Genomic DNA, 22842 nt, shown 5'->3' on the forward strand with positions numbered 1-22842 from the left:
TCAAATGTTTAATCGTACAATGTCAAATGTTGAAAATCGTCGTACATCTTTAAATCTTACCTAAAAAATACGTGTATTTATAATCAAAAATATATTTTTTTTTAATGTTGAAGGTTTCTTTTACTTCGATTGGGTTAAATATAAAATTTGGGTTTTTAACGCTTCAGTAGTATCACCTGGGTATGAAAATAATTAGCCATGCATTTTTATTTGATGTTTGGAAACAAAAAGATGCCAAAACAGGACTGTAACAATTCACGTTTTGGTCAATCAAATAGCGCTGATTAAGCCGATGTGTGGTACACAATGACTCGTCTTCTCCTTTTCATTTCATCGAATTTCTCAGAAGACTTAATTTGCCTTGAACAACTGACGTTGGATTTGGCTAATCTTCGAAGACCTAGAGAGTCGGTTGCTGTTTCGTTTCTTAATGTTCCGTCTATTTAAGCGCCGCTGTCGTATTGCACTAATCGTGCAGTATCCAACGAGACTTCTTTACGACCAAAGTATGCTTATGAAATTTAGTTAAAGTTGGTTTAGATGTAGCTGATTAATATAGGTTTATATCAAAATAAAGTGATTTATTGACATAATGATTCATCAACACCCAGACGAAATGGCTGAAGCTAGAATCTTGAAATTTTGGATAAAAGCCTCTCTTGGTCCGAAATTGAAAGATAAAGTTGGGTTTTTGGAAATTCGTACTAGAAGGGTACGAAAAAGTACTAAAAGCTTATATTTGGTTCACATGAACCTCCAAAATTTGGAATGCAGGTCAAATACCAAAGGTAGGAGGTAGTGGAATAATAAAGCTTCCCATACACAATAGTCCTAAATACTTCATGAATACGACTGTGTTTTGTTTCTGTTCAAAGATACAATTATACAACACACCATTATCCAGTGTCACAAAATTTCGTGAATAAATTATGATTTTTCGTTTGGAATTTGCAAAAACAATAAAAATCTCCCCCATTGTGAAAAAAACTTTTTTAGGTACCTTACCTTATCGATAAGACTGTTCTCGTCTTCATTAGCAATGCTAATGACGCGAATGCTTTCATGTAAGCATTTCTCTGCCCAAGGCCGTCGCAGACGAGGTGGCCGAGTGGTTAAGGCGTTGGACTGCTAATCCAATGTGCTCTGCACGCGTGGGTTCGAATCCCATCCTCGTCGAGTATAGTTTTTTGTATAATTTCTTTTTTAATTTAAACGAAATTTAAACCCCTATGGACGTTGTGTTCATAATTTTGCACATCATATTCAAACGTTTGAAAAAAGCTATTCGACGAGGATGGGATTCGAACCCACGCGTGCAGAGCACATTGGATTAGCAGTCCAACGCCTTAACCACTCGGCCACCTCGTCATATGGCGTGGTGTGCTCTAATGCCAGTTTTGAAATGGGGAGAGTAAAATTGTGTTTTATAAAATTTTGCAAAAAATAAAAATGTTTTATGTTTGTGCTTTCACTGACAATGTTTTAATTGTTATGAAAAGAAATAGAAAATTGTCATCGATAAGAGTCGAGACCAAAGTATGAAATGACAAAAACAATTTAATACACCAGAGTTTTTTTTATTGGACAGACCAAACTAGTGGTTTCAATCGATTCCGTTTAAAACTTTGGAGGTGGTTTAATACAAGCTATCAGAATATTCGAATATTCATTCTATGAATAGAAGAAATAATTTACCTATTTACATGGGTTGGGAAGCAATAAAGTCGGCGTGGCCGATTATGCATATTTAGACGAGCTTCTCTTAACAAATGAACTTTCGAATTGAAACTTTAAAAACGGATGAAACATAAATTCTCTGAATTTGTAAGAATAAAATAATAATAAAAATAATAATAAAATGTTCAGAATCGTTTTGAAATAACAAGCAAAAAAAAACATAATTTACTTTAATTAGTAAATTTAATAAAAGTATCTAAATAATAAAAGTTTCTGAATTCAGACGTGTTCCACTTTAAACTACAAATACCAGTAAGGCCATCTTGGATAATGCGGTTAGGTTAGGTTATAAAAGTGGGTTAGGCCGTTATATGGAGGCCGTACCTAAACGGGAACCTCTATAAACAATTTTATATTTCAAGGAATGTTTGGTGGATGACATATATATCTTTTTAAATGCCAAATTTGAAACAATTTCGTGGTTAAATGTGGGTAAATCATCAAAATACCGAATATCGACGGGTATCGTTATATGTGCGCTATAGGAAAACGTGGGCCTAAATATTCAATGTTCCAATGCCACTTTAGATAGAATCCATTATGAGCTACAAACGTCAATTTTTAGACAAATCCTTGGTAAAAAATCATCAAAATACCGAATATCGGGAGGTATCGTTATATGGGGGCTACACAAAAACGTGGACCACCGGAGCTAGAACCCTTATGACTTACAAATACTGATTTCTAGACAAGTCCCTGGAACAAATGTGACAAAAAATCATCAAAATACCGAATATCGGGTGGTACCATTATATGGATGAGATCGGGATTATTCGTATACGTTATGTTCCGAATTTTTCGATCTACAATTTCCCGTACATCCTCCATCGGATTTAGGTCTAGGGATTGGGTGGTTCGTAATATTTGTAGACCAGCTTCATTAACACGCCTTCCGACGACTTATTTGAAGTTAGAAATTGTTGATATCTTCACTAGGAAGTGGTCTGCCACCCGAGTGTATAGTGCACACTGTTCCCTTTTCACGGAATTTTTTTTTGATTATTTTTGAAATTATTGACTTATTTATTGAATAAATATCACAAATCACAAACATTCGTTTTCCAGCAGTTTGTAAACAAACAAAATGATCGTGTTTACTTGGCAAAGAGGTCAGCTGAAAATGTGCACCTTCGGTTGGCCACCAGAACTCAAGCGCCGTGATGGTGTGGGCCGCCATAACAACCGATGGTCGATGGCATCAGAATAAATGCCGAATATTATCGCGAAAATATTCTGGAATATTAAAGCTTTGGGCACGCAAAAATTTTGGCCGCAGACCTTGGACATTCCAACAGGACTCAGCACCATCGCAGTCAGCACGTGTCACCCAAAAATGGTTACAAAATGAGGTTCCTCGCTTCATTTCCAACGCATTTTTAGCTTTAATTCAATAAAATTAAAAAAAAGAAAAATTATGGGGTTTGATTTGGTTGCAGTTTTTTTATCTCACCCTGTACATATAAAGATGTAGACTTTAGACCCTTCATCTTAATGAAACGTTTTCGGTGATGTTAGTTCTTGTGTAGGCCCAGAATGAGGTTTTATTTAAGGTCCCCTTTTAAGGATTTAATCCCCAGAATTACCAGTTGAACATTTCCAAATCTGCTTTTCTAACAATACCTGCTATACGGACGAAATTTTATGCTAACAATTTGTTGTAACGAATTTATTGTCAATTCGACTATAGTTGAGGGATGACAATCATTTAGCAGTATTTTAGCTAACAAGGCGTAATATTGTCTTCATACTTATTTTAAGCGTGATCAAATTTAACCATTCCATTTAAGGTATTTTAGTTTTTTGATTTAAATTTTATTTTACCTTGACTTTTACACCCTCTAAAAGGCGTGAAAATTACAAAATATTTGATCGGAAATAAGTGCAAACTTCTTGCCAGCTGCACTTCCTTATTCAAGGAAGAACTATAAAAAATGAATTTGAGAATGAAGGAATATAAAATAAAAAAAAGTAATCGTTTGATAGCATGAGATTAACTTGGTAATTGTACAGTGATCGTATTGTTCACTTATTTAATTTTCTGCATATTTCAGTCAGAATTCAAAACCAAAAAACAATAAAAAAATTTGCACTTCAATATAATGTAAAATTGAAAAATGTGATGCTATTTAAAAAGAGGTGTGAAGAGGGAAAGGTGCTGGGAAGGGGGAGGAAGAGGGGGCTGGGAGTGTGAACGTGTGCAGAATATATACACATACATAGGAATACAACAACGGTACAACAAAAACAAAAGGAGCGCTCGGCAAAAATGGAATCTGCTCGATTTTAAACGAATTTTGTTCCAACACAAAAACAAGGAGTGCATGCTCACTCATATTGGAGCCACATCGAAAAATTGAGTTTTCTCGGTTTATTTCTGCTCCCAGCAGTGCTTCCGCTCCAAGTAGAGCGAGTTTCACTCTTTGTACAAAATCGAGCGATCGAGCGGGGTTTAGGCCAAGAGACCCCTCCAAAATGATGTGAAATGTCAAAATCAGGCCAATCGTTTTTGAATTATAAGCATAGTAATTAACTTCACTTTATTATATAAACTATAGTTATAAATTTATTTATTTCGCTATCGATGTTACAAGTAAAATCAAAAAACAATAAAACAAAACATTTAACAAAAAAGTTTCCGACGAGGATGGGATTCGAACCCACGCGTGCAGAGCACATTGGATTAGCAGTCCAACGCCTTAACCACTCGGCCACCTCGTCATGTCTTTGGCTTAGCACTAAGGTATGTTTTGTTCCCAGGTGACGCCATTACCACAGTTAACCGAATCTCACCACACAATAGTTTGCAGTGTCGGTAATACGGTTAAATTGTAGATAATGCGGTTCATTAAATTGAAAGGCATTGCCAACATATATATCAATACAAAATATTTTTATTGTCATTTGTGCAGATGGCGCTACCCAAGTTTCATTTTATTGTTACTGCATTATTTATAATAAAAACAATTCAGTATTTTCATAAGCCCATGAATGAAAGGCTTTACAAAATTGTTAAAAAGAGGTGACCTGACTGAGTGGAATTTTTATACCCTACAAAATGATGTAATACCTCTAAATATTGGTCCCCGATATAGTAATGCTGAGTCGATCTATGCATGTCCGTCCCTGTGTTCATGTTAATTTGAATCACACAACAGGTCGTAATTATGGTCCGATCCTCACGAAATTGAAAATGGGAGTGGGGTTAGAGTCAGAATAGAAGCCTATTGTTTTGGAGATGATCGCAAAACATTAAGGGGTTGAAATGGACCAAAAACAGACAATTTTCCTGATTTTGCCGTTGTTCTATAGGCCACAATTATAGACCAATCGATGCGAAATTTTGAATGGAGAATTTAGGCTCGGGCAGAAGCCTACCAATTAGGATGGTCATTGAACAACATTCAGCGGCTACAATAAACCATAACTTTTACGTAAAAAATATGAAAATTTCCACTAAACCGCAAATATTATTATTTTAAACCCGGCGAAATCAGAAAGGCATTAAAAGGTCACTTATGACCATTACAGTGATGCTGATAGCCAAGATATTATATTTATAGCAAGATAGGTACAATATATATGTACAAGAAATAGATCTTTATTATTCTGCTTACAAGTCAAGAGCCGCAGGACTGATTTTAACAATTCTCATGCAAGAAAAATTCAAAATCTAAAAAAATCGCGCAAAAATTATAAGCATATTTTTGCGCGGTGAATATTTTTTGTTGCATTTCTTCAATTTGTTACATATTTTCTATTGCATGCGATTTTTTTTAATTTGGCTTACACTTTTGAATTTTTGAGGGTATCATATACAGGTTACGATCGTCACGAAATTTTGCATGGGGTAGGGTTAGGGTCAGACTTAAAGCCTTTCATTGACCATTGGATTATATTTAGCTGCAAAATGGCCACAACTTTCGAGAGAAATTGTTTTGAATACCTAAAGTCTAACATCTAATATCCGTTTGTAACTCCTCGAAATATTCATAATAGACCCTACAAAGTATGTATATATCTGATCCGGATAGTCGGTATTTTGACGATTTCAACAACATTATTAGCCGGAATCGTTTCGAATTTCATATTAAAAAATCTTAATGGGTGCTACAACTTATGGCGAAAAAATTCGTGTGAAGGTTCACTTCTTCGTATAGCCTCCATATGACAATACCTTCCGATACTTCATATGTTATGATTTTTGCGACATTATTCACCGTAATTTTAAACAAATTTCGTATTTGAAGTTCGTAATGGGCACTACAGCCTATGACAAAAAATTTCCTATGCAGGTCATAACATGGACATATAAATTCCGAAAATTACTACTTAAATCTCTCTGGTTTTTCCAAAGTTTTCGAATTGTTAAAATCATAATTTGTTGTTTGTTACCAATTCGTACTTCACTTTATATAAATTCCATTTCAATATTTAATTATGAAATGAAGAAGTCCAGCAATGTTGTATCTTTGTACAAAACAAGAGAGAAATGTAATTAATCATAACCATTTGAGTTGTAAAGGCAATTAAAAATAAACAACAACAATTGAAAGACAAATAGAAACAGTGATATTTATGATCGATGGAATTTTTCCTAGTCTGAATTTGGCTTAGATATCTTAACTTAATTTAATTAGATATTAAGGCACACACTCATATTTATTTATTACACAGTGTTTCAAAAAGGTATTATAGCCCAATCCAGTAACCAAAAAATAAAAAAAAAAAAACCAGTTAAAAAGCTGTAAGTTCGACCGGGCCGAACTTTGGATACCCTCCACCATTTGCAACGAATTTGGAAATTTTTAACAATAAAAGAAAAAAAATCCTTTAAAAATTCTGTTAAAATCTTAAAAATACCGAATGTAGCTGTTATATAGGTAACACTTGTCATATCCCATTACAATATTCAAATGCGAAACTGTCATCAAATCATCAAAATACCGAATATCGGGAGGTACCGTTATATGGGGGATATACGAAGATGTGGACCTGCACCGGATGTAGTACTCATTACGAACTTCAAATACCAAATTTGAAACAATTCTGGCGAATAATGTCGCTAAAATCATCAAAATACCGATTATCGGGAGGTACTGTTATATGGGGGATATACGAAGACGTGAACCTGGATAGACAATCTTCTATCTTAGGCTGTAGTATTCATTACGAACTTCAAATACCAAATTTGAAACAATTCCGGGGAATAATGTCCCTAAAATAAACAAAATACCGAATTTCGGGAATTACCGTTATATCGGGGCTATACTGCACAGGCAATCTCCTGTCATAAGCTGTAGAATCTATTACAAACATCAAATACCAAATTTGAACGAATTTTCGATGAATATTGTCGCTAAAATCATCAAAATACTGAATATCGGGAGGTACCGTTGTATGGGGGCTATACCAAAACGTGGACCTACATGGCCATTTTTCCAAAAGTCCTGCAGACATAACATACATTTTAGTAAAATTTTATCAATCTACTTCAATTCGTTCGGAAGCTAGAGTGATTTCCACAGACGGGCAGACGGATAGACGCACAGACGGACGGACATCGCTAAATCGACATAGAACTTTATGCTGATCAAGAATATATATACTTTTTGGTGTTACAAACGGAAAAACAAACTTAATACATCCTCCATACTATGGTGGAGGGTATAAAAATGGGTTTATCAGGTACATTTATAGTAAAAACTGTAACTACTTACCACACATGTCATAGAAAGTAATTACGAACCCTATTGAAAACCGGTTTAAATTTAGATTTAGCTCCCATTTGGTGTTAAAGTCCCCCACATGCGTAATATGAACTCCACAACAAGGATATTTGATTCCGGACATCAGATGCAGCTCGAAAATACCTTTTACAAATTTCATAGAGATCGGTTCAGATTTTTATATAGCTTCGATACACATCTTTATTTGATTTTACGGTTATTGTCCACCATATATGTAATATCATGTAATGTTTTTTCCATTTGTTGAAACTCGGTTGGTTATATCTATTGCTCCAATAAATATTTTCTAATATAAAATTTTTATCATACATATACAGTAATGTTATTTGGTACTAGTGGTACAAAAGCCTCCGTCAAATTTGTTGAAAGTCGATTCAGAGTTGGAAATATTTCCCAAATTGTGACTACTCTAAAGCCATGATCCGCATCCAAATAAGGTTCATAGTTGGTATGTTCTACTTCACATAAATTCCCAATATAATCTTTTTTGTTAGGGGAGCCCTACTAAATACGCATAGTGGTGTAGGGCGTCGTATAATCGGCCCGCCCGACTTTTGACCTTGTCATTGTTTGGCATTTGAACAATTGTTATGTCTGCTAGTAAGAGGTACGAGGTTAGTAAAAATGAAGCGCTACGCGAATGAACAACGCATTCTCATTGTAAAATGGTTTTACCAAAACGGTGAAAGTTGTGCTGGTACAGTTCGCAAATTGTGATCAATTTGTGGTCACAATAATGCTCCAAAAACGTCAACTGTAAAGGAATTAATGAATAAATTTGTCGAAACTGGGTCTGTCTGAGTGATGTCAATACAACAACGCGCCTTCGACCAGTTCAATCAACCGAAAATATAGCAGGTGTGCGTAAATGATGTAGCTCAAACTATGCAGCGAATTTGCATCTTGGAGAGACAACATGAAAATACTGATTTTGCTGATAAAATCATAATCAGTAGAAAGGCCCATTTATATTTTGATGGATTCGTCAATAGGCCGAAATGTCGCATTTGGGGAAGATCGTCGAGTGATTCACGAGAATCAAATGCATCATCAAATTGTCACTGTGTGGTGTGATTTATGGACTGGAGGAATCATTGGAGCTTTTCTATACAAATGAGGCCGGCCAAAAGAAAAATGCCAATGTTAAAGGAATGAATGGGCACGTGGTTTCAACAAGACGGCGCCACATGTCATACAGCCACAGAAAAATTTCGATTGCTGTATCAGCCATTTCCCGATCGCATTATTTCGCGTTTTGGAAAGATTTAACATCTTTAATTTTTTTTCTTTTGGGGTTGTTGAAGTCGATCGTTTACGCTAATAAGCCGACGACGACTCAAGCCTTAAAAGAGGAAATTGGACGCTGTATTAATGAAATTCCGCAGCATTTATGCAAAACGGTCATTGAAAATTTAATTAAAAGGTCGCGTTTGTGCCAGATAATTTGCGGAGGCCATCTGCACGATACCTTTTTCCATATTTAACCTCTTTTTGTCTACTTTACGATATAATAAAGTTTGACGATTTTTTATTTAATATCTGTGTTTTATTTACCGAGTAAAAAAGCACTTAGTTTCGGTCGGGCCGTACTTTTAATACCCTCCAACATTTGGAAGAAACTTGAACATTTTTTTTAAAGAATTTAAAATAAAAAACGTGGGCCTGTATACGCAAATGTTTCTTATTACAAACTTTAAATACAAAATATGAAACAATTCCTGTCTACAGTGTAGCGAAAATCATCAAACTACCGAATATTGAAAGGTTACAAAAATATACCCCTACCTTAGGGATTGCATTAAATTAACTTGTCTTTAAATTAATTTCAGCTTCACTGTGCTTGTCAAGTTCGCCGTCATTATTTTGCCGGCAATTAAAACCTTACAAAGCGCCAATTTACTGCCATACTCTTAAAATAGTTCAGTGCAATGAAATATTTCTTTTGTTTTTTTCCTTCGTTAATGAAAAATATTTCAACAAATTTCAGCCACGCATTCTCACTCACTATCACTGCAACTATTTCACTTTGAAGTGATTTAGTTTCTTTTGTTGGCTGTTGACTCATTGCAAGCAACTTCATTGGCTTAAATAAGGAAAACTCATCTGCCATCGACTAATTACGATGGTGCCAATGAAACTGAGAAAAACCACACAAAGATTATAGAAGAAAAGATCTGCAATCAAGCAGCAGCTGCAGCATAAAGTTGTATTTACGCGGTTTTTCATGAAATGACTTTATTTTCAAGGAATTGTGTCAAATTCCCGATTGGACGATATCGTTTGCGGGCGGAAAAAATGTTTGAATTCCATTTCAATCAATTAAATAGCTTTTTGTTTTCTATGGCAGAAGAGACTGCATGGATACAGTAGATGTTGAGGAAAACAGGAAAAGAAGAACCGTTTGATATTCAATAATGAGAAGTGTTGACACTAATAATAGGCATAAACGAAAGTTTTGATTACACTGTGCAACACAAAAAATAATTATAGGAAAAATCCAGCAGATTATGAAAGCAGAGCTAAAATCAGAAGACACCTTTATCGACTTTTTCCAAAGTGTATAACGCAAAGAAACCTAAATAGAAGATGCAAGTTCGAAAAATGTGAAAAAGGTGTTTATTTCACATTTTTTTTTCGAAATTTTCGGATTAAGATTTCAATATTGTAGATACAAATATCCTTCGAAAATGATGCTTTGTAGGAGTACATCGCATAATCAAGGATTCGTATAGTTTTGGTAAATTTTAGCCTATTGATATCTTGTGAGACTTGTAGTATAATTTTATGACAAATAAGTTTGTAGAATATTTTGACTTGCTGCATCCCATCTTCATGTTTTTATATCCTCCACTTTAGTATGGATGGTATTTATTGTTTGATCAAAATCCCGTCACACATTCCAAATTTCATTGGAATCGAACATGCATATCGTGTTTGGTGCATCAAATAAACGAAATCGGTCTAAAATATATATGGGAGCTATATCCAAATCTGAACCGATTTCAATATAATTTGGTAAAATAATTTTTGTTCCGAATGCCGTTACGCATTCCAAATTTGGAGACTGTATATGTAATCGATCAATATATATGTGCATATCAAATCTAAATTTTTGGGAGGTACCTCCGTTTCTGATGCTATATCTCTAGTTCTAAGTGGAATTTCAAAAATGTATATATCCTATGTTACTTTTAGTCGATGTTGTAGTATACTTGGAAATTTTCAGGAAAATCTGTACAGCGGTGTTTAGCTCTGTCCATCTTATGGTTGAGGGAAAAGTGGATAGCTTAACTTAACGTATCTTTTATGACAACAAACTTAAGAAGGAGATAAATTATTTTGACATCAGTTTATCATATCACAAAATATTCTTTGGAATACAGAGTGCAAAATTCTACGTTAATTAACCAATGTGCTACCCCAATAGGTCTTTAAAAGTAGCACAGACGTTACATAATTCCTATACCCATTTAGGTATAATCCTCATATAATCCCATTACTTGTTCCTGCCTCAAATGTCTAATATCCAGTTTTGTCATATCTTTTCTTTTCAATAATTGTATAGTATTGGTTCGCCAACACAGCAAAAGATGCCTTCTGTACTGTTTGTTTTGACTCTCGTATAGTGCTATCCCTTGTGATATCCGGTATATCACTTTTCCCAATACCAAATTCTAACTACATGGACTGGAATTTAGCATTTTGGTTTCTTATTGGATTTAGGGTTGAAGTCACAACTACCATCTTATTGCGCCCTAATTTGACTAGTTTCAATTTGACGTCAAAAACAAAAATGCATAATACAAAAATTTCATGCAATAACATAGAATGACAAAAAATCAAAAATATGCTCTGTTCCAGAACCTGTAAACATCTACTAGTTTTGGAATTTTTCGATATTATAAAGGGAAAATCGGTTATCGTAGTGAAAATATGTTCATTCTTACTGTTCTGGAACATACCAATATATGACAGAATGTAACACAATTATTCACCTTTTTTATGGCTATTTTTTGTGTTTTTTTTTTTCGATTTTGTCCTTTTCTGCCAACAAACCATTCCTAATTGCAGATAATTGACACCACCAATTCAGGCGTTCTTAAGTTATAAGCATGGGCTAACGGGGAAATTATTGCCTTTTTATCTATTATAGAACAATCTTATACAAAATTCCACACCAATTCGATTTTTTGCAAATTCGAAGACATTGCTAGAGGTTTTTTTTGCTTTTGCTCTACAGTCCACTATTAGAGACCGGAATTTTGCGTGGATTTGGGGTTAGGTCTGGGAAGAAGCCACCGGACAATATTTAGCGGGTAAAAAAACTATAGCTTTTATGAAAAAAATGCGACAATTTTCTACTAAACTGCGAATATTTTTAATCCCGGCGAAATCACAAATAGTACATTCAAAGGTCTCTTCTGACCATTACAGTGATTTTGATTGCCAAGATATGGGATATATAGCAAAATAGATAAATATATATGTAAAAGGAATATTCCGTTTATAAGTCAAGAACCACTGGACTGATTTTCATCAATTCAGAATGGTCTCATGCCAAAAAAGGATAAAATCTAAGAAAATCGCCTAAAAATATAACAATAAATAAGTGAATATTATTTGTTAAATATTTTCAATTTTTATTTTTTTTTTTTAATTGTAGAAAATTAATATTTTCCTGATACAGGTCAAAATTGAAAACCAATCGACACATTAGGGGAAGGAGTCTAGCATGTAATGTCCATTGGATTACATTTAACTGTAAAATGGACACAACTTTCGTATGAAATTCTTCGAATTCCTAATAACACGACGGAGTGCATGTAGTGGGTAACATCTGGACAGGGCTCTACGACATTATTTTAAAAACAAAATCTTTAAAAATTTGGAAATGCTTAGATTTTTGCATGGAATTTTTTTATGAGATTAGAGTTTCGGACAGCACTAAAGCCTAACAGTTTGAATGACCATCAAATAATATTTAGATAGTGTAATTGACCATATTTTTGTCTGAAAATATACTAAAATTAAAGAAATCTCAATTACGTGAAGAGCGCATCTCTACATCCCTTTCATTGATGCGGATCTCTTTAACGAATATGGCCAAATATCAGAGATACAGGAAATCATACAGAGGAATCTAAATTTTCAAATATTGTTTTGAATACCCATCAATACAACGTGAGGCGTAAGTTTAGGACATATGCTATGACGATGTACATGACCTCAAGGTTTCGGTCAAAAGTCAAGTTAAAGTTTTTGCAGGACTATGCGACATTTTTTCAAGAATGAAATGGAAAAAAATGTTCAATGTGTTTTGAGCGAAATCCAAAGACCGGATTAAGTAGTTGACCTAGTAGGATTATCTGCTTCTTCAAATATCGATGTTTTTAGAGATCGGATGTTATTGGAAATATTGGTATGATGATTATTCGAAGTGAGGAGCAATTCGGTTCAACATTTGCATTCATTATGTAGTAGATATGCGGAATCTTCATTCTAGTCAAAAGGGTTTCGGATGTGCAGAAACGTTACGTCAAATGTTAGTGTTGTAGGTTTAGCCCTATCCGTCCGTTCGTCTGTTGTAATCACGCTACAGTAAAACGAATAAAGATAGGAAGCTAAAATTTTGCACACATCAGTCTTTTGTCTGCAGGCAAGTCAAGGTTGAAGATGGCCTATATCGGTCCACGACATCGGATAGCCCCCATATAACGGTACCCCCGATGTTCGGTATTCTGATTATTGTAGCAAATTTTTTTAATAAAATTGTCTGAAAATCCACAAAAGAAGTTCCTTATGAGTACTTTATCCCTGCAAGAGTATTGTCAATATATGTCCACGATATCATATATTTGGTTTTTTAATGATTTTAGCTAGATTTTTTAATAGAAGTGTCTAAAAATCCATACTAGTTCTTTCAGAGCACTTTGCCCCTGGAAAGAGAAATGTCTATATTGGTTCACGATATCGTATTGCCCACATACAAAGATATTTTGACGATTTTAAGGACATTATTCACGGGAATTGTTTCAAATTTCATATTTAGAATTCGTAATGGGTACTACAGCCTATGACAGAAAAGTGTCTATTCAGGTCCTGGTCTTCGTATAGGCCCCACATATCAGTACCTCCCTATATTCGGTATTTTGACGATTTTAGGTGCAATGTTCACCGAAAATGTTTGAAATTTCGTATTTGAAGTTCCTAATAGATACTACAGCTGGTGGCAGAAAATTGGTCAGGTCTTCGTATAGCCCCGATATAACGGTATTTTGATGATTTTAGCTACATTATTCACCGGATTTTTTTTCAAGTTACGTATTTGAATAATGTAATGGATAATGACAAAAGTTGTCTATGCAGGTCCACGGATTTTCTTATTATTATTATTATTTTTTTTTTTTTTTTTTGTAGAATTTCCAAATTCCATCCAAATAGTGGAGGGTATTCAAAGTTCGGTCCGGCCGAACTTACTGCTTTAGCAATAGTCTTTATATGCACCTGACCACAAACGTCCACTTTCTTCTTCTTTTTCCACAGCAAAAACACTATCGGTGTTAAGGTCAGTCAAAGAATAGACTGCCATAAAATGATTCAAATGGGCATTTGGAAAATAATTAAATACTTTACTTTACTCTTTTTAATTTTTTGTGTTTGAACCTGCTGGTGTTTTTTTGGAGGAATACCCCCAACTCAAGCGAAACCATGATATTTTTATTAGTTAGATACGGAATATTACCCAAGCTCCAGGTGACCAAATTTAATTGAACTAAACCAAAGACAACTGACCAAAAGAATATAATAAAACAGAAATAGGAGAACTTCAACCAAGAAAAAAGGTTATTGACCACTCACTGCGTAACGAACGCAATAAGCCATAGTGGACAATCTACATAAAGCGGCTGGAGCGCTGTTGAGATGATCGGCTGATAATAGGTAGTGGTAGTTGCTGGTCTAATATGAGGTAATAATAGTATGTATATCATCCATTTACGGGCCACACTTATGGCTTACTGCATGGATGGCTATTTGACTGACTAACTGACCGACTGTCTTATCTTCTTAACAAGCAAATAAACACGAAAGCAAACACCCCTGTGGCACGGGTGTTGACTTAGACTTAGAATATGTTCAAATGTTTTTCTTTGTGTTTTATTTTCTATGTCTTCTTCGTACCTACCTGTATTTAGCTGGGGGTGAGGGTGTTTAGTTAAGAAATATTTGCGTTGTTGTTGTCTATGGTATCCAAGTCCAGAAATAATTTACTAAACCAAGGTCAATGTGAGAAAAAGTTAATAAAACTAAAAAGTTTACTATCATTAATTAAGAAATTGTAGAATTTCTTAGTGTGTCTGTTTGATCTTTTTGTTAGAATGTTTGCTTTAAAAAATGTTGCCTCCTTGAGGTGCAAAATAATATAGTTCTGAAATGTAATGTAGATGATGACTTGGTTGACTGATAATGTTTAGAAGTTTGATTAATTATTAGCAAAATTTTCCAAATTCTATTATTTATTCAGAAACAATTTTAAATTCTTTTTATTAAAGCCGATCACACAAATGATAAATGATTGGTGCGAGTTGAAGATATTCCTTTCACTGCCAGCGGCATGCTCTGTTGTTCCTACTAAGAAAGGATGGTAACAAGATATCCACATCGGTTCACATTTTCAATTTCTTTGTTAAAACGTAAAAAATATAAGAAATCAGGGTTTACCCTTGCATAGTATCTGTACAAAAAATAACTGACAGATCCAATGGTCTCTATTAAATTTCAAAGCTCTATACACCTAAGTCTGTTTTTACACGGTAGATTGGTTCCAGAAGAAGCCGTGTAAAAAAAACCGTGTAAAAAAGACAGTGATCTTATACAAAAATGGGTGATTTGTTCCTAATCTCTAAAACCTATTAAAATTAGTGAAAAACAAGAATTTTTATTTTTTTTCTTTACCAAACACGTCTTATAGCATTAACAGTTCACAAAATATTAACACGTTTCAATTGCTCTGACCAGTAAATTTTATTGTATGCACATAGTGCTATTCACATTTGCTTTGACCAGTAAAAATTGTTTGTACGCGCTAAAGGGGAATTCACTTAAATCTTTAAGCTAGTGTTCGATGGTTTCAGACTTTTTTCTTTCATAAATACTTTTTTGTGATATGAACATACTTCGCAAAAATTAAATTTGACAAAAAAATTTAAGTACATAAAATTTCAAATCGTGCTAAATGGAATAAAATCGTGTAAATAAATTAAAAATATTCAATTTTCAAACCGTGTTATATCAAAACCGTGTACAAAAAGACCGTGTAAAAACAGACTTAGGTGTATTGAGTGTTGTGAAATATCTCTCAAATTGGTATATGGTCAAGCCAATGCCAATTTATTAAGGTTGTACAGAAAGCGAACTCAAGCCAGTTTGAGTTTGTCAAAAGTTTTTCTACTTTTTTTTTTCATCCAAAAATAACAATAAAAATGTTTTACAAATTTTGCATTTTAAAAATTAATTTTTCAAAATAGACATATTTATTAAATACTAGCTGGCTCGGTCAGCGTTGCCGGCCCGTAGTTTAAGTCTTTGATGGTTACTTTTTAAAACATAATAATTCACAGATCTGGCTCATATTAGTGGACCTGGGAGGTAAAGTTATATATACCCACAGGATGAGATAAAAAACTGCAACAAAGTCTAACGTCATAATATTTACTTTTTTTAATGTTATTGAATGAAAGCAAAAAATGTCGGAAATAGCCTCAAATTTTAGGATAAGTTTAGATATGTTCGAATTGGTCACTTTTGGCACGAATGTTGCTCTGCGGTATTTTGGCTCATTCCCGGCAAAGCGCTTGCTTGAGGTGATCGACACTTTGGTATTTTTAGTGCCAACCTTGCTTTCCAAAATACTCCAGACACAATAGTTCAATAGATTTTGGTGGCCATTGTGCGCTGGAAATGCAGCGAGGAACCTCATTCTGTAACCATTCTTGAGTGGCGCGTGCTGAGTCTTGTTGGAATGTCTAAGGACTGCGGCCAAAATACATCCTCCAGAATATTTTCGCGATAATATTCGGCATTTATTCTGATGCCACGGTCAATTAATACGAGCGGAGAGTGACCATGGCTGTTATGGTGACCCACACCATCTCAATGGCCAACGCTTGAGTTCTGGTGGCCAACCGAAGGTGCACATTTACAGCTGACCTCTTTGGCAAGTAAACACGATCATTTTGTGTGTTTACAAACTGCTGGACAACGAATGTTTTCTCATATGACAAAACCAAATTCAGCAGTTTACCACTTTCGGCCAAGCGAAGAAAAAAAGTTATTCGCGATGAAATTCAAGCGTGATAGTTTGATTTCTTTATATTTGGCTAGAAAACCACAAGTGGCTATCGTTAGAACACACCAGCATTTAAATGTGAATAAATTTTGTATGTCTCGTACCATCGCTCGTTACCGTGAAAGTTTAAGAAAATCAGACATATATAACAAATATTTTGGTAAAAATATTTCGTCATACTTTTAACATCTTGTGGGGGTCGTACGATAGGGAATTAGACAATAATTTCCATAGTCACATTAGATATCTTGTTGACAGAAATATATAAAGATAAATATAATAAATAAATATACAAATATACCAAGTTAGAATCGCTGACTTGTTTCGCAAGTTATAAAACACATAAGTAGTTAAAAATGTGACCCTTTGTAGGGGAGATACCAGAAGGGGTAGGCCGATATCTATTATTTTCACACCTGAAGTTGTGTTAGTAAAAAATTTAGGACGATCGGACTCTTATTTTATATTTTACTAACTAAAGCCGGTGCTCTTTTCTACCCCTTTCGATTTTATGTGCATTCAAACAAACAAACATTCAAAACATTAATAGTAATGTTTTGTGGCTTAAAAAATTATAAAACAAATTTAAGATTTAAAAAAATTATTTATTATAATACTTTAATGCGTAAACAATTTCTAATTAATGTATACGAATATGAATATTCGAAATCGGTCGAAAATATATGTGTATAATATATGTATATACAAATCAGAACCGATTTGAATATAATTTGACAAATGTATATTCGTTTTAAATTTCGTTAACATTCCAAATTCGGAGAATGTATCTGCATTCGATGAATAGATATGAGCATATAAAATCTAAATTTTTGGGAGGTATCTCCGATTCTCCAGTTCCAAGCGAAATTCCAGAAATTTATATAGTATATGTTACTTTCAGGATATGTTGTAGTATACTTGAAATTTTTCAGGAAAATCTGTGCATCGGTTTTCGAGTCCATAAATTACAAACAAACAAAGAAACATACAAACATTTTCCTCTTTTATAGATATAGATAAGTGTTATAATTATTTAAAATTTTGACTCTTTGTGAGGGAGGTACAGGATGGAATGGGCCGATAGTGTCCATCTTCACACCCGACTTAGCACTTATACAAATATCAGGATTTGCAAAATGATGATTATTTCTTTTACTTTTAAGTAAAATATTTTGTGGGGGAGGTACTAGAAAGAGTGGGCCGATGTTGTCCATCTCCGAACTCGATATAAGTTTGATAATAATTTTATGATGTACCAAGTTTGGATACTGCCTTTGACGGATCTCTAGATCGACTTCGAATGTCCTACACTCTCAAAATGGACATAATTTTTGTTAATTTGAATCAGTTCCACAGTGTTAGTGGGTGATATAACTTTTCCAATAAATTCTATATCTCCCCTGTATAATATTACCCCTTTAATAACACCTACAAAATAACAATCACAACGCCAATAATTCAATTGAAACCAGTAAAGAAAGTATTAATGTCGGACGGGGCCGACTTTATGATACCCTACACCACTTTGCTAAATTTGTAGAGCTCCGCATAACAATTAAAAGTTTTTATGGGAGATTTCAATCATAAACGCTATGATTATAATTATAATTTCCAAAGGACTAAATATGCCGAAGCATTTGTATCTTTTAAATTCGGACTTATATTGCCCATTTGGTGCACAATTCATTTGAAATCGGATAAAGATATATATGGGAGCTATATCCAAATCGGAACCGATCTCGATAAAATTTGGCAAAGATATTTCTGAGCTGTATTTGATATATTTCCCTGTATATCGTTGTTACGGAGTGCATATTACGGCTGTGGGTAACAAATATAACAAATCAGATGAACAGTATATATGGGAGCTATAGCTATATATGAACCGATCTTCACCAAATTTGATATAGGATGTGATGAGGATGTGGTCTATAGCTTCTAGACTCAATTCAGTCGTAAGTGCCAAATTCCAAACAAATGATTTGTGCAAAATTTCATCTGGATAGGTTAATAAATGCGAACTGTACTTTGTTTACAAAAATACATGGACAGATAGACGACGGACTGACGGACATGCATAAATCGACTCAGAATGTGATTCTATGCATATCATCAAAAGGAACTATAGGTCTATCTCGTTTCCTTTTGCCTGTTACAAACAAATGCACAAAAACACAATACCCTGACCATCTTGTGGTGTAGGGTATAAAAAGATAGACATCTTTTTAAATCGAAAACCTATCAATTCTGTTAGTGGACACCTTGTTGGTGAAAGACACTCAAATGAAATAATTCCTCCCGCACTAATAAACTAAGGTGTTTTATTATTCTTTTGAAATAACTTTCTTATTATTGTCTAGAATTCTATAGAAACAATACATTTTATTGGCATCATTTCCAAATAACATAAATTAGTCGATTAGAACAGGGCAGATATTTTTAAATCTAAGTCTAAAATTGGAATCTTACCGTAATATTTTTTTAATACTTTTCCATTCAATTTTAGAATCATAGAATGAATTTTTTAGAATCATTTGTGACTTGTCATGTTATCCTACTAACCATCTAAACTGCTTCCCAACGAAAACAGTAAATCATTTGGTGATTGCAAAAGTAGCGGTTACTTCATTTTTTGTGCGCGTAAAGTGTAAATTAAAGTAATTACGAATAGTCGATAAAATTAACAAGATTCTTGTTACACAAATGACAACATTATTTTAATGCCACCATTAACAAGAACAAATGCAACACCAAAACCCGAAGTGTCTGTCAGTCTTCATCAACATTCCAAACCAATGTACTGGCATCTGAATCTGCCGATTCTACCTTACTGCCAGCGTAAAACGTGTTGCAAATGAACAATTGATGCATATTTAATTATAGACTGCATCCAAGTAAAAAATAATAATTAAAATATTTTAGAAGTTTGCGTTCTCTTTCGTGGACTTAAGACTAAAGAGTAGACATGGAAAACGTTTCAACAAAATTCTAAATGTTGGTTTCCATTTGCGATTTGGTTGCATTTTTAAAGTTAAAAGAAAAATAAGAGAATGAATTTTAAACCTTTTTATACCCTCCACCATACTATGGAGGGTATATTAATTTTGTCATTCCGTTTGTAACTCCTCGAAATACTCATGTCAGACCCAACGAAGTATATATATTCTTGATCAGCGTAAAATTCTAAGACGATTTAGCCATGCCCGTCTGTCTGTCTGTCTGTTGTAATCACGCTATCTTTCGAACAAATTGAGATAGAAGGCTAAAATTTTGCACACATGTATATTTTGCCAGTAGGCAGGTTAAGTTCGTTAATGGGCCATGTAGGTCCAAGTTATCATATAGCCACATATAACTGTACCTCCCGATATTCAGTATTTTGATGATTTTAGCGACATTATTCACCCGGATTGTTTCAAATTTGGCATTTGAAGTTCGTAATGACTACTACAGCCTAAGACAGAAAATTATCTGTGCAGGTCCACGGTACGGCACGGTAACGGTACCCCCCAATATTCGGTATTTTAATGATTTTAGCGGCATTCTTTACCGGAATCGTTTCAAATTTGGTATTTGAAGTTCGTCATGGATACTTCATCCTAAGTCAAAAATTGAGCCATATAGGTCCACGTCTTCATATAGCCCCCATATAACGGTACCCCCCGATATTCGGTATTTTGATGATTTAAGCGACATTATTTAGCGAAATCGTTCCAAATTTGGTATTTGAATTTCGTAATGGATACTACGGCCTAAGACAGAAAATTGTCTGTGCAGGTCCACGTCTTCATATAGCCCCCATATACCGTACCCCCCGATATTCGGTATTTTGATGATTTTAGCGACATTATTTATCGGGATTATTTCAAATTTCGCATGTGAAGTTCGTAATGGATACTTCAGCCCATGCCAGAAAATTGTCTGTGCAGGTCCACGTCTTCGAATAGCCCCCATATAACGGTACCCCCCATATTCGGTATTTTAATGATTTTAGCTACATTATAAACTGATTTTTCTTCAAGTTTCGCATTTAAATTATTGTAATAACTTATGACAAAAGTTGCCTATGCAGGCCCACGTCGTCGTATAAGCATTCGGTATTCTTAAGATTTAAACAGAATTTTTAACGGATTTTATTTTTTGGAAATTGCCAAATTTGTACCAAATGGTGGAGGGTATTAAAAGTTCGGCCCGGCCGAACTTACAGCTTTTTTACTTGTTGTGATTATTAATCGGACACGAAATATAAATGAGGATGTGGTCTATACGAACCTTGTATGCCCTACTATACACAAAATAGGACATTTTTCCCATTTTTTATAGATTTTCTTTGGTATTTTTTTGAGTTGATGCATTAGAGTAAAATAAAACTTAATTTTAAACAGATTTGATCAAATTTACCATTAACACCGAATGTCACTATAAGTTATAGAATTAACTATATATCTGCACGTAATCTTCTTCTATATATATAAATGTAAGTTGTGTTAGTTACTACGCTTATAACTTAAGAACCGCTGGACTGATTTTAACGATTCACACAAATTCGGAATTGTCTCCTCTCCGAAAAGGATAATATCCAAAAAAATCGCGTAAAAATGTGATATATTAACATTTTCATTTTGACTTTTCAAATGTACAATAGCAATGTTTTATTTTGCATGATTTTTTTTCCATTTTGACTTTCTTTTTTCTAATGTACATTTGTAGTGTTTTTTGTATTTTATTTTTGAATTCGAATATTAATACCAATTTATTTAATTGACTTGATTTCTTGAGAACTGAAATTGATGGGGGTTACATGGAAGTGTAGTACCGAATTAGGTGGCGAAACGGAATAGATGATATCGAAATAATTTAACGCCGTCACACCAAAGTTAAAAGATAATTACTTTTTCAAAATCGCTAAAAAATCACGAAAAGAAAGATTTAATTGCAAAAATTGTCAAATCGGGAAAAAATCGAAAACAAATTTCAATGGAAGCGAATTTTAAAATAATAGCACATTCTATTGACAAACTTTGTAAGGATCTTTAAACATTTGCTGTAAAAAATCAGCGAACAAGTTGAAGATTTTTTCAATTTGTTATTATTCTTTTGTCAATTTTTTTCAATTTGTATTATCATATTGAATTCAGTGGATTTTTTGTGAACAAAATAAAGAATAATTTTTCACTACATACAATTTTTCACCAAAAAATGAAATAAGTGCGAAATACGATGTTAACTGACATCTACCTTTCAACTCCAGGTCCGACATCGTAGTTCAGCTGGAAGATGCGAACACATTTAAACAAATAAAAATTACCGAAAAATCCTAATGGGGCTCATTTCAAAGCGTGGACCTACTTCTTTCATGTGACAATAATCCGTCCAATGAGAGCTCAAAATGCAAAATTCTTTGGGAGTACAATCAGTAAAATACCAAATTTAAAGGGTGTAAAATAGTAGAGCGAATGGGACTTTTAGTAAGAAAAGTATTTCTATCCTTCCAAAAATTCTTCCCAAACATTCAAGATACCTTAAATCGCTTTTGCAGGTCACGATATCGCTCATAACTCACGGATAAGGGTGCAACCCGATTTCCTATTTATATAACCATCGTATGATTTAAGCTATTTTTGGGGTCTTGGCCACTTTTTTCATTTGTTGACCCTTATTTGGCATTTTTGTTTCTAAGGAGGTAGAGAACCTCTTCGCATAAAATTTGCAATTTTCAGAGTAGGGCTTATATTGGTCTTGACCACATTCATCAATGGATTTGGCTAAAAAATTGTATGCCACCCTGGGGTAGGGAACCATCTTACAGATAATTGCCACATAGGAATTTATTTAAGTAAAGTCCCCACATTGGAGTATCGCCAAGTCCACTTTCACATCTAATGTGTGGTCAGAAAAGAAAATTTTGTATATTATTGAATTTGTAACCCCCAAGAGAATATTGGTTGGGCCACGTTTTGGTATAACCCTCATATGAATGTATCCCTGATTCCAGCTATGACTGTGGTCTTG

The 22842-nt window shown here is 34.0% G+C and overlaps 1 protein-coding gene and 3 non-coding genes across 4 annotated transcripts in view; 2 read left to right on the forward strand and 2 right to left on the reverse strand.

The window, feature by feature from the left end:
- Positions 1-22842, forward strand: part of LOC101892867 (uncharacterized) — a 201581-nt gene that overhangs the window by 110456 nt on the left and 68283 nt on the right. The gene's annotated exons all lie outside the window — the stretch shown is intronic.
- TRNAS-GCU (transfer RNA serine (anticodon GCU)) lies at positions 1095-1176 on the forward strand. The gene has a single exon. It is a non-coding gene; the product is annotated as a tRNA-Ser (tRNA).
- Positions 1287-1368, reverse strand: TRNAS-GCU (transfer RNA serine (anticodon GCU)). The gene has a single exon. It is a non-coding gene; the product is annotated as a tRNA-Ser (tRNA).
- Positions 4374-4455, reverse strand: TRNAS-GCU (transfer RNA serine (anticodon GCU)). The gene has a single exon. It is a non-coding gene; the product is annotated as a tRNA-Ser (tRNA).

The sequence above is a fragment of the Musca domestica genome, unplaced genomic scaffold (genome assembly GCF_030504385.1).
Source record: "Musca domestica strain aabys unplaced genomic scaffold, Musca_domestica.polishedcontigs.V.1.1 42, whole genome shotgun sequence".
NCBI lineage: Eukaryota > Metazoa > Arthropoda > Insecta > Diptera > Muscidae > Musca > Musca domestica.